Source organism: Primulina huaijiensis, chromosome 7 (genome assembly GCF_012295235.1).
Source record: "Primulina huaijiensis isolate GDHJ02 chromosome 7, ASM1229523v2, whole genome shotgun sequence".
NCBI classification, from domain to species: domain Eukaryota; kingdom Viridiplantae; phylum Streptophyta; class Magnoliopsida; order Lamiales; family Gesneriaceae; genus Primulina; species Primulina huaijiensis.
The window spans coordinates 20,071,620-20,083,675 of NC_133312.1; positions in this window are offsets into that span (position 1 = coordinate 20,071,620).

A 12,056-nucleotide genomic window follows, 5' to 3' on the forward strand; every position below is an offset into this window, starting at 1 on the left:
TTAAAGATAAAGTAAATCCAATCAAAACAAGAAACTGGAACCAAAAATTTACAATATAAATACGGGTAATTTGGAACCAGTAATACACACCAGAAAAATCAAAACTCAAAGATGTATCGAGTATATCTTAAAGTTTTGAAAAGAATGATAAACTACAAGCGGAGTGAAGCTGCTGCTCTCAGATCAATAATTAAAATGTACAAAGAAAAGGGTGATGAGATAACAGCAGATCTATTCCAGACTCATCTCTATTGGTATCTCGGAGAATTAAAAGAAGATGAGAAGTTGATTGCTAGATTAATAATCTAGAAAAAGACAAAGTGGAAGGACCATTCAACCACTACATGGTCCCAAGGCAAGCTGTAAAGGCTTATCAAGATTTGAAGTCCGAGTTTCAAATCCAAAGAAGCCTTCTATAAATAAGGCAGAAAGAAGAAAGTGAAGATCATCGAACATTTTCCTCATTTCTTTCAAAACCAATTGTAATATTTTCTATTTCTAATTTATGTGTTTTCAAGTTTCGGCTACTATAAGTAGCTAAGCAAGTTCCTCCTCCTCTACAGGAGGTTTCAATGTAATAATAAATGTTTGTGTTTGAATAAAGAGATCTTTGCTCTTAGCCCCTCTCATGTATTATTTTCAAAATTTTATCTTTTACTATACACTCTAAGGTAGGAAACGAATTAGAGTTGTGCTAAGTGCTGCTGAAGGAATCTGNAAGTAAACGAACCTGGATCAAAATACTATTTTTTTTAATAATATTTTGATTTGTCAAGAATAAAGTCCTAATTAATAGGATAATTTTTTTAAAAAAAGAAGTATATCTTGTAAATCTATAGCTTTAAACAATGTTTNTCATGATTGGCCTTAAAATTAAAGAAAAAATCGATTATTTAAAAGGTTGAAGGGTATTTTGGGTNTAATAAATATATAAAACTTCACCAAAAACATCTAAGTTTTTTATATTTTATTATTATTATTTTGAGAATCTCAAACTATATTATATATATTAAATTAAAGGGAGAATTGGTGGACAGTACCCAAACCAAACTCAAATTTGTTCCTACTCCCTGGTGAGAGAAAAAGTTTTCATAAATACCAAAATTACCCTTATATCCTATTTAATTATAATTGATCCCCGCGCTTTCACAAAATGGTATCAGAGCCCTAGGTTGATTTATTTCAAACACAAAATTTATTGTTACAAAGAAACGAAATGTCTGAGGAGGAGAATTTCGAAAATTATGAATCCGAACTTAGGTTCGAGAAAAATAATTAACAAGAATTATTCCAATATTTTGGAATATAAACAAGGGAATCTAACTATTGTTAGATATCAGAAACAGAAAGGGAAGCATCAGCATCCTCAGGTAAACTTATGATTCAATCTAATAAGTTTATGGAAATTATACCAGATTCTTCTAAGCTCTCTTTAGATCTTAGAGAAATTCAGAAAACAGTACAAAACTATGGTAATATGCTATATTTTGTACCACAACGAGTTGAAAAAATCCTTGAAAACCAGGAAGAAATTCTTGGAATATTAAAGGATATTCAAACAAGAATTCAGAAACTAGAACAACAACCAAGTTCTAGTAAAAGATCTTCAGGAGGATGGTTACCACCATCATTTGGTACTGAACCTTTGTTACATCAACAAGGAAAGGCCAGAGTGGTGTCAAAACCTTTGACTGAAGAAGAGAAGATGATCAATCTAATTAAGTCTGTCTCAGAAAAGAAATTAATCTGATGACAACTTTAGAAAGGATTGGTCTGGATGATCTACAAGAACTTGCGGAATCTTTCGCAAATCTCAAAGTTGTAGATCTAAAGATGAATACAGCAGGAGGTGAAACACCTGCTATAACCTGGTCATCTTCACAGGAACTACCAAGGGAAAGTGTGGGATCTCAAAATATACACATGAGAGAATCTCAGACTGATTTCCATACTGGTGGAGGTTCACACCCTGCGGGAACAAGGACAAGGAGAAATCAAATTCCCTTGCACCAAACCCCCTATGGGAAAACTGTTTTAGATCCTATACATCCTTACGGGGTTATGCTTAACCTTGATGTATTAGATTTCAAAAACAGAGAAGAACTCATAGATGATTGGACATCTGCTATGAGAATTGCAGCAGGAACACTTGATCTCAACAGAGAAGGATTCATTAAACTCCTAGAAATGAGTCTTATGGGATCAGTGAAAATTGCTTGGGACATGACTTCGGTGGAAACTAAAGAGTCGGTCCTAGCTGGAGAATCTCTAAGCGAGATAGCTGGAAGAATGGCTACCCTATTTAAAGCACAATTTATAGGGGTAGACTATTTTAATAGTCAAGACACAGAGAAGAGGAAGAAATATACTCAAGCTCTGTATAGTCTTGAATTACATGACATCTGTTTAGTGGATGAATACATTATGTTATTCACCAAATATAGATGGAATTCAGGAGTCGAAGAAGATACAGCTATGCAGCTTTTCTTCGCAAAAATGCCCAGTCCCTGGAGAGAAATGCTCATAAGGGAATATGTACCTGGAAATCCAGATACATTGGCACGAAGAGCTTCTTTCCTTAAAGGAAAATTGGCGGAATGGTGCCATTTGGCAGCATTACAAAAGAATTACAAACGATTAAGGGGTATTAATAAACGTACGCCTTTGTGTTGTAAAGAAAATGATCTTCCAACAATTATTGGAAGTAAACCACAAAAGCATAAAAGGAAAAGTTTTAGGACTCATCCTTATGCTAGAGGGGGAAGGAGTTCTTGGAAACCAAGAACAATATGGTCTAGACAAAAAGCCAGATCTTATAAATCTGGACAAAGAAGCGGACCATCAAGAAGTAGGATATCCTCCCAGGCATCGAGTACATCTCGGAGCACAGGAAGAACACCTACAAAGAAAACTTTCAGAAGGGCTCATACACGAGCTAATGAGAGTTTTAAGGACTGTAATTGCTGGACATGTGGAGCAAGAGGACATATCTCGACTAACTGTCCAGAAAATGAAAAAAGAGGTATTAAACGCTTCGATCCAACTCCGGATATTGAAGAAGCAGTTTATTACCAAGATCTTATTCAGGTATATCGATTTGAGGACATTGCCTCAGATGAGAGTATATATGAAGAAGAAGAAGTTTTAAGTCAGGGAGAATCCGATGGAACTGAATCGGAATCTGACTGAAAACGAGGTGTTTCGACACGAAACACATGAGGATTTGTCTGGGTTCTTTAGCCAGACAACAATATCTAATAACATGGTTCAAAGAATCATGAAAGAAAATCCTAGTCTACAGAGATACCAAGGATTCTCTGCAGGACAGGTAGAAAAGTTCTTAGGAAATCTTGGCCTAAGAAACAGAAAGCATCATCTAATCTATAAAGTCTCCAGAAGGGAAATGGCAATCCCAATGGAACTTACGGGAAATAGAATGGAGATGCAATTAATTCCTTCTGAAGAAATAAAGGAGGAATTACAAAAACTCAAGATCGAAGTAGCAAGGACTATGTCCTGGATTCATATTGGAGCAATCCAAATTATGATAAAAGCTACTTTCAAAGAAGGTATTGATTCACCCATTGATATTGCTATATGCGATAAAAGAATGGGGAACCTTCAAGATTCAGTACTGGGAACTATCTCAGGAAATCTCTGTGCAGGAAAGATTGTAGGAGTTATCTATCCACGGATAGCTTACAACCTGGCAGATCGAGATTTTAGCCGAGCCTTGACATTACATCAAAATTTCAAGGAGAAAAGGCTAATGAAGGAAGGTAATAGACCATATTCTATTACCTATCAAATCTCATATGCTTTATCTAATACACATCATTCAGAGTTGTTTATTAGAAATGAGTTTATTGAGATACCAGAAATATTTGGAAAAGTTGCTCAGGCAATTTATCCAGAACGAGTTGAGTTTCCGGTAATACAGGAAACAGATATCCAAATACAAGACAAACCGATTCTACAAAGGAATCAAAGTCTTAGATTGGAATCAAGAAGACTATCTTTTCAAGGAGATAGGATTACAAGCTACAGATGGGGAAAAACCCCTGTTCAAGAAATCCAACATGAGCTAAAAAGTTTTTCAACAATAGGAAAGCTTAGATGCCCAGAAGGGTGGAAGGAAGTCGAAATAGTATTTGATATTACGAAACAAAGGAATCAATTTCCTTGTAATACCATCTACTATTTAGAACAACCTATGATAGGAACTTACCAAGGAATGATCCAAGTTGGAGAATTGGAAGTTCATATCACAGGAAGTCCAGGAAAAGAATCAGATCAACTGATTCTTGGACTAGAGTTTCTTGAGGAACATAAACCTTGGAAACGTCTAGAGTATGGAATGGAGTTTATGGCAGAAGATAAGATGTGGAAAATCCAATGACCACAAGTCCATTCTCCATATACGTTCCAGTCGGAATGTTATATGAACAATATAAGGCAGAATATTTTGCTGCTTATATTGATTCAGGTGCTGGTATTTGTACAGCAAAACGAGGAGTTTTTCCAACAAGTTTGGAAGAAGAATTACCAAAGATTGCTGGAAGAGATTTTTCCAGAAGAATCTTAATCTTATGTAAAGGGATTAAGATGACTGAAATAATGATTGGCGGTGCTGGGCAAACACCTTGGTATAAGGTGAAGACACCACCAATTTATTTTCATGATACAGGAGCTGACATTTTACTAGGAAACAATTTCCTACAAATGTTCAAATCCTATACTCAAGAAAATGAGACAAGAAAATTAGTGTTTACAACTCCTTGTAACCACAAAATCATAGTCCAGAGACTAAGAGAGGCATTTTACAGAAAATTGCCAATCCAGTTTCGCAGCAAGCGTGGTGATTCAGGACAACTTCTGAACCCAAAAATGAAAGATTCTAGAAGGTTTGGAGAAACAATGCTCCAGTTAAGAGCAGATAAAGAACTCCAACCAGAAGAGATAGAATGCCTTAAGATAGCTCTACATAAAAATGAAGTAGAGTTTGAATCTAAGGTATCCCTGGAAGATGTCAAGAAGAGGATCAAGGAAAATTATAATGAAGATCCCTTGGCATGGTGGGACAGAAATCAACTCAAAGCTTGCCTTAAAATTAAGGAAGGCAAAGAGTATGAATTTGTCCGCTGCAAGCCTATCCCAATGAATATCATTGACCAAAGGGATATGCAGATTATAATCAAGGAACATTTGGACCTTGGATTAATCAAAGCAGGAATGTCACCATATAGTAGTCCAGGTTTTCTGGTAAGGAATCATGGTGAGATAAAACGAGGAAAACCCAGATTAGTTATTAATTATCAAGAAATTAATAAGATTCTGGAGTTTGATGGGTATTTTATACCTAGTAGAGAACATCTAATAAGTTGCATACGCAACGCCAAGATATTCTCTAAGTTCGACTGTAAGTCTGGATTTTACCAGATTAGGATGCAAGAAGAAAGTAAGAAATTCACAGCTTTCTCTACACCTCAGGGACATTATATTTGGGAAGTATTACCAATGGGATTGGCTAATTCACCCCAGATATTTCAAAGAAAAATGGATAATCTTTTTAAAGATTATTTTAAGTTTATGTTTGTTTATATTGATGATGTTTTAATAGCATCTAAAGATATGAATGAACATGTTAAGCATTTGGAGATTTTCTCCAATGTCTGTAAAAAAGAAGGACTGGTCTTATCTGAAAAGAAAGCAGTCATTGCAACAAGGAAGATTGAATTCCTCGGAATTGAAATCGATGAATCAGGAATTATTCTGCAAGAACACATAGTGGAAAAAGTGCAGAATTTTCCAGAAAGACTCAACGACAAGAAGCAACTTCAAAGTTTTTTAGGAGTTGTTAATTTTGCTGGGATGTTTATTAAAAACCTAGCAAAACACAGGAAAGTCTTTAGTCCATTATTGAAAAAAGATGCTAGATTTATATGGACAGATGAACACACAAAAGGACTATGCCAATTAAAGAAGATTTGTAAGAATCTTCCAAAAATGGCTATTCCTCAAGATGAGGATAATCTGGTATTGTATACCGATGCCAGTGATCATTGGTGGGCAGCAGTTCTTACTAAGCTCACACCAGAGGGAGAACAACCATGCAGATATTGTAGCGGTTTATTCTCAGATGCAGAAGCCATAAGATGGCATATCAACGAAAAGGAATTTTATGCAGTAAAAAGAGCTTTTGAAAAATGGCCATTATTTTTACTTGCAAAGAAATTCACTTTGAAAGTTGATAACACACAGGTGAAAGCGTTCTTAAGGAATAGAATTGAATCTAAACCTGAGAAGGCCAGATTATTAAGATGGCAGGCATTATGTCAAAATTATATTTTTGATATTATGATAATTAAATCTCATGAAAATATTCTTGCAGATTTTTTAACAAGAGATGGACAGCATTGACATTGATGCTATTATCAAGATGCAGAGGCATTTGAGGGAACACCTTGAAATGCTTCAAACCGAGTTCAACAAGTTGGCCGTAAACGCAGAAGTTGCGGGAAGGCTACAACAAGCCGATAAGAGAATTGTCTCTGATCGAATTACAGGATGTTTACAGGCATATACTCAGTTATGGTCTGTAATGCAAAGGCCTATCCTCCAAGGCATTGAGAAACCATTGGTTTCCCAAATGGAGAGTTTTCGAGTACAGGACTCTATACCTGTAGCGGGGGATTCAAATACCCCTTGCACAAGTGTTAAGTCGGGATCATCTATAGATGAGTCGGCTAAAACAAAAATTGAGACTCCAGATCCTTATCTCGAGTCCTCAAGTCAACCCTTCACCTCGGGGATTGAAGAGGGAGAGATCAACCTTAGGCCTCGTACTGACAAAGGCAAAACTAAGGTTGGTACTAATGAAAATGTAATTTCTCCATTTCAGGTTTACCAACAGAATTGGGAGAAATTAAACACAAGAATTGGCATCAACCCAGCTATGGTTCGAGTTGATATTGCAGGAAAATATCCTAGGGTATGGATGAAACAAAATTCATATCCAAAGGAGGTCAAAGCCTGGTATGAATTTGGGGCTCTTGCCTCAGTTTATACTACTTCGCCCAGCTTCCCGGAGATATCAGCATTACCAAAATGGATTCAGGAAGCTGTTCATGAGACTTGGGCAAATAATGATCATTTGTCCAGAGGAGATGTTTTGGAGCTATACTTTTTCAGTGCAGCACCAGAACCAGCAGGAAAAGGCTCACACGAAGCCTTTCATTTTATCAAGCTAAGGAGGCCAGACATGAATTCTCAAAAATTTATAAAGGATCCTCCTACAAATGAAACCCCCTTAGTCTCTTCATTTAATGAAGATGATATGTCTACCAGGAGAGCATGGGGTATCTGGGTCTGTCTCACAGAGATGGACAAAGTCAAGTTTCCATTTAAGTTTTACCAAAATTCTTTAAATGGATCATTCCTGTTAAACACTATGACAGGAAAAACTACAAGCTTTGCAGAAGATCTATTCGAAAAGAAAAGAAATCTTCTATGGAACAGCAAGATGCCGGCAAGTAAAGAGACTCGCCGAAAGTTCTGTAATATGGCACACATAGGAAGATGGTCAGAAAACATCTGCCTTGAATGCCAGAATCAGAAAGAACCGGAATTCGGTAAAGGTTTCAAACCGAGATCTGATCGGAAACATTTTACCGAAGCAAGGACAAGTGGGGAAGGACCACATTCACATTTTCCTCGAGGATACAAAAAGCCGAAGATTCCTCGACAAAATTAAAGGGGAGATGTGACTAAACTCACCCACCAAAAAGAAAATCCACCATGTAAGTGGAAGGACAGGACCACCAATAATCGGTGGAAAAATGACAAAGAACATCGGATACCTTATCTTTAAAGATAAAGGAAATCCAATCAAAACAAGAAACTGGACCCAAAAATTTACAATATAAATACGGGTAATTTGGAACCAGTAATACACACCAGAAAAATCAAAACTCAAAGATGTATCGAGTATATCTTAAAGTTTTGAAAAGAAGGATAAACTACAAGCGGAGTGAAGCTGCTGCTCTCAGATCAATAATTAAGATGTACAAAGAAAAGGGTGATGAGATAACAGCAGATCTATTCCAGACTCATCTCTATTGGTATCTCGGAGAATTAAAAGAAGATGAGAAGTTGATTGCTAGATTAATAATCTAGAAAAAGACAAAGTGGAAGGACCATTCAACCACTACATGGTCCCAAGGCAAGCTGTAAAGGCTTATCAAGATTTGAAGTCCGAGTTTCAAATCCGAAGAAGCCTTCTATAAATAAGGCAGAAAGAAGGAAGTGAAGATCATCGAACATTTTCCTCATTTCTTTCAAAACCAATTGTAATATTTTCTATTTCTAGTTTATGTGTTTTCAAGTTTCGGCTACTATAAGTAGCTAAGCAAGTTCCTCCTCCTCTACAGGAGGTTTCAATGTAATAATAAATGTTTGTGTTTGAATAAAGAGATCTTTGCTCTTAGCCCCTCTCATGTATTATTTTCAAAATTTTATCTTTTACTATACACTCTAAGGTAGGAAACGAATTAGAGTTGTGCTAAGTGCTGCTGAAGGAATCTGCGACGGTATCCATCGGTTGCGATCGCGTGGTTGAACTGTGAGGAGCAGTTCGTAAAATACGGTGGATATAACCCGGTGGTACTCTGGTCAAAGAGGTAAAAGATTTAATTTATTTTACGGAATCATGATTGGCCTTAAAATTAAAGAAAAAATCGATTATTTAAAAGGTTGAAGGGTATTTTGGGTAATTGAAAACAGATGGGGAGTAGAAAAAAAGTTTGAAATGATTGGGTACTGAATAGAAAATCTCCCTAAATTAAAACAAGTCAATTTGGCAAGAACACAGGTGGCAGCGGGAAGTGGGTAACAGGTAAGAGGGTTGAGATTTTTGATCGGAACAATGTGTATGTGTAGAGAAATCATGCCACGTTCAAAATGTAAGATCCACAACTTTTTTTATTTTATTTATTTATTGTACTAATTTATTAAATTCTAACCCAAATTTAAGATTAGACATCAAACGAGATATTNCTGAGGAGGAGAATTTCGAAAATTATGAATCCGAACTTAGGTTCGAGAAAAATAATTAACAAGAATTATTCCAATATTTTGGAATATAAACAAGGGAATCTAACTATTGTTAGATATCAGAAACAGAAAGGGAAGCATCAGCATCCTCAGGTAAACTTATGATTCAATCTAATAAGTTTATGGAAATTATACCAGATTCTTCTAAGCTCTCTTTAGATCTTAGAGAAATTCAGAAAACAGTACAAAACTATGGTAATATGCTATATTTTGTACCACAACGAGTTGAAAAAATCCTTGAAAACCAGGAAGAAATTCTTGGAATATTAAAGGATATTCAAACAAGAATTCAGAAACTAGAACAACAACCAAGTTCTAGTAAAAGATCTTCAGGAGGATGGTTACCACCATCATTTGGTACTGAACCTTTGTTACATCAACAAGGAAAGGCCAGAGTGGTGTCAAAACCTTTGACTGAAGAAGAGAAGATGATCAATCTAATTAAGTCTGTCTCAGAAAAGAAATTAATCTGATGACAACTTTAGAAAGGATTGGTCTGGATGATCTACAAGAACTTGCGGAATCTTTCGCAAATCTCAAAGTTGTAGATCTAAAGATGAATACAGCAGGAGGTGAAACACCTGCTATAACCTGGTCATCTTCACAGGAACTACCAAGGGAAAGTGTGGGATCTCAAAATATACACATGAGAGAATCTCAGACTGATTTCCATACTGGTGGAGGTTCACACCCTGCGGGAACAAGGACAAGGAGAAATCAAATTCCCTTGCACCAAACCCCCTATGGGAAAACTGTTTTAGATCCTATACATCCTTACGGGGTTATGCTTAACCTTGATGTATTAGATTTCAAAAACAGAGAAGAACTCATAGATGATTGGACATCTGCTATGAGAATTGCAGCAGGAACACTTGATCTCAACAGAGAAGGATTCATTAAACTCCTAGAAATGAGTCTTATGGGATCAGTGAAAATTGCTTGGGACATGACTTCGGTGGAAACTAAAGAGTCGGTCCTAGCTGGAGAATCTCTAAGCGAGATAGCTGGAAGAATGGCTACCCTATTTAAAGCACAATTTATAGGGGTAGACTATTTTAATAGTCAAGACACAGAGAAGAGGAAGAAATATACTCAAGCTCTGTATAGTCTTGAATTACATGACATCTGTTTAGTGGATGAATACATTATGTTATTCACCAAATATAGATGGAATTCAGGAGTCGAAGAAGATACAGCTATGCAGCTTTTCTTCGCAAAAATGCCCAGTCCCTGGAGAGAAATGCTCATAAGGGAATATGTACCTGGAAATCCAGATACATTGGCACGAAGAGCTTCTTTCCTTAAAGGAAAATTGGCGGAATGGTGCCATTTGGCAGCATTACAAAAGAATTACAAACGATTAAGGGGTATTAATAAACGTACGCCTTTGTGTTGTAAAGAAAATGATCTTCCAACAATTATTGGAAGTAAACCACAAAAGCATAAAAGGAAAAGTTTTAGGACTCATCCTTATGCTAGAGGGGGAAGGAGTTCTTGGAAACCAAGAACAATATGGTCTAGACAAAAAGCCAGATCTTATAAATCTGGACAAAGAAGCGGACCATCAAGAAGTAGGATATCCTCCCAGGCATCGAGTACATCTCGGAGCACAGGAAGAACACCTACAAAGAAAACTTTCAGAAGGGCTCATACACGAGCTAATGAGAGTTTTAAGGACTGTAATTGCTGGACATGTGGAGCAAGAGGACATATCTCGACTAACTGTCCAGAAAATGAAAAAAGAGGTATTAAACGCTTCGATCCAACTCCGGATATTGAAGAAGCAGTTTATTACCAAGATCTTATTCAGGTATATCGATTTGAGGACATTGCCTCAGATGAGAGTATATATGAAGAAGAAGAAGTTTTAAGTCAGGGAGAATCCGATGGAACTGAATCGGAATCTGACTGAAAACGAGGTGTTTCGACACGAAACACATGAGGATTTGTCTGGGTTCTTTAGCCAGACAACAATATCTAATAACATGGTTCAAAGAATCATGAAAGAAAATCCTAGTCTACAGAGATACCAAGGATTCTCTGCAGGACAGGTAGAAAAGTTCTTAGGAAATCTTGGCCTAAGAAACAGAAAGCATCATCTAATCTATAAAGTCTCCAGAAGGGAAATGGCAATCCCAATGGAACTTACGGGAAATAGAATGGAGATGCAATTAATTCCTTCTGAAGAAATAAAGGAGGAATTACAAAAACTCAAGATCGAAGTAGCAAGGACTATGTCCTGGATTCATATTGGAGCAATCCAAATTATGATAAAAGCTACTTTCAAAGAAGGTATTGATTCACCCATTGATATTGCTATATGCGATAAAAGAATGGGGAACCTTCAAGATTCAGTACTGGGAACTATCTCAGGAAATCTCTGTGCAGGAAAGATTGTAGGAGTTATCTATCCACGGATAGCTTACAACCTGGCAGATCGAGATTTTAGCCGAGCCTTGACATTACATCAAAATTTCAAGGAGAAAAGGCTAATGAAGGAAGGTAATAGACCATATTCTATTACCTATCAAATCTCATATGCTTTATCTAATACACATCATTCAGAGTTGTTTATTAGAAATGAGTTTATTGAGATACCAGAAATATTTGGAAAAGTTGCTCAGGCAATTTATCCAGAACGAGTTGAGTTTCCGGTAATACAGGAAACAGATATCCAAATACAAGACAAACCGATTCTACAAAGGAATCAAAGTCTTAGATTGGAATCAAGAAGACTATCTTTTCAAGGAGATAGGATTACAAGCTACAGATGGGGAAAAACCCCTGTTCAAGAAATCCAACATGAGCTAAAAAGTTTTTCAACAATAGGAAAGCTTAGATGCCCAGAAGGGTGGAAGGAAGTCGAAATAGTATTTGATATTACGAAACAAAGGAATCAATTTCCTTGTAATACCATCTACTATTTAGAACAACCTATGATAGGA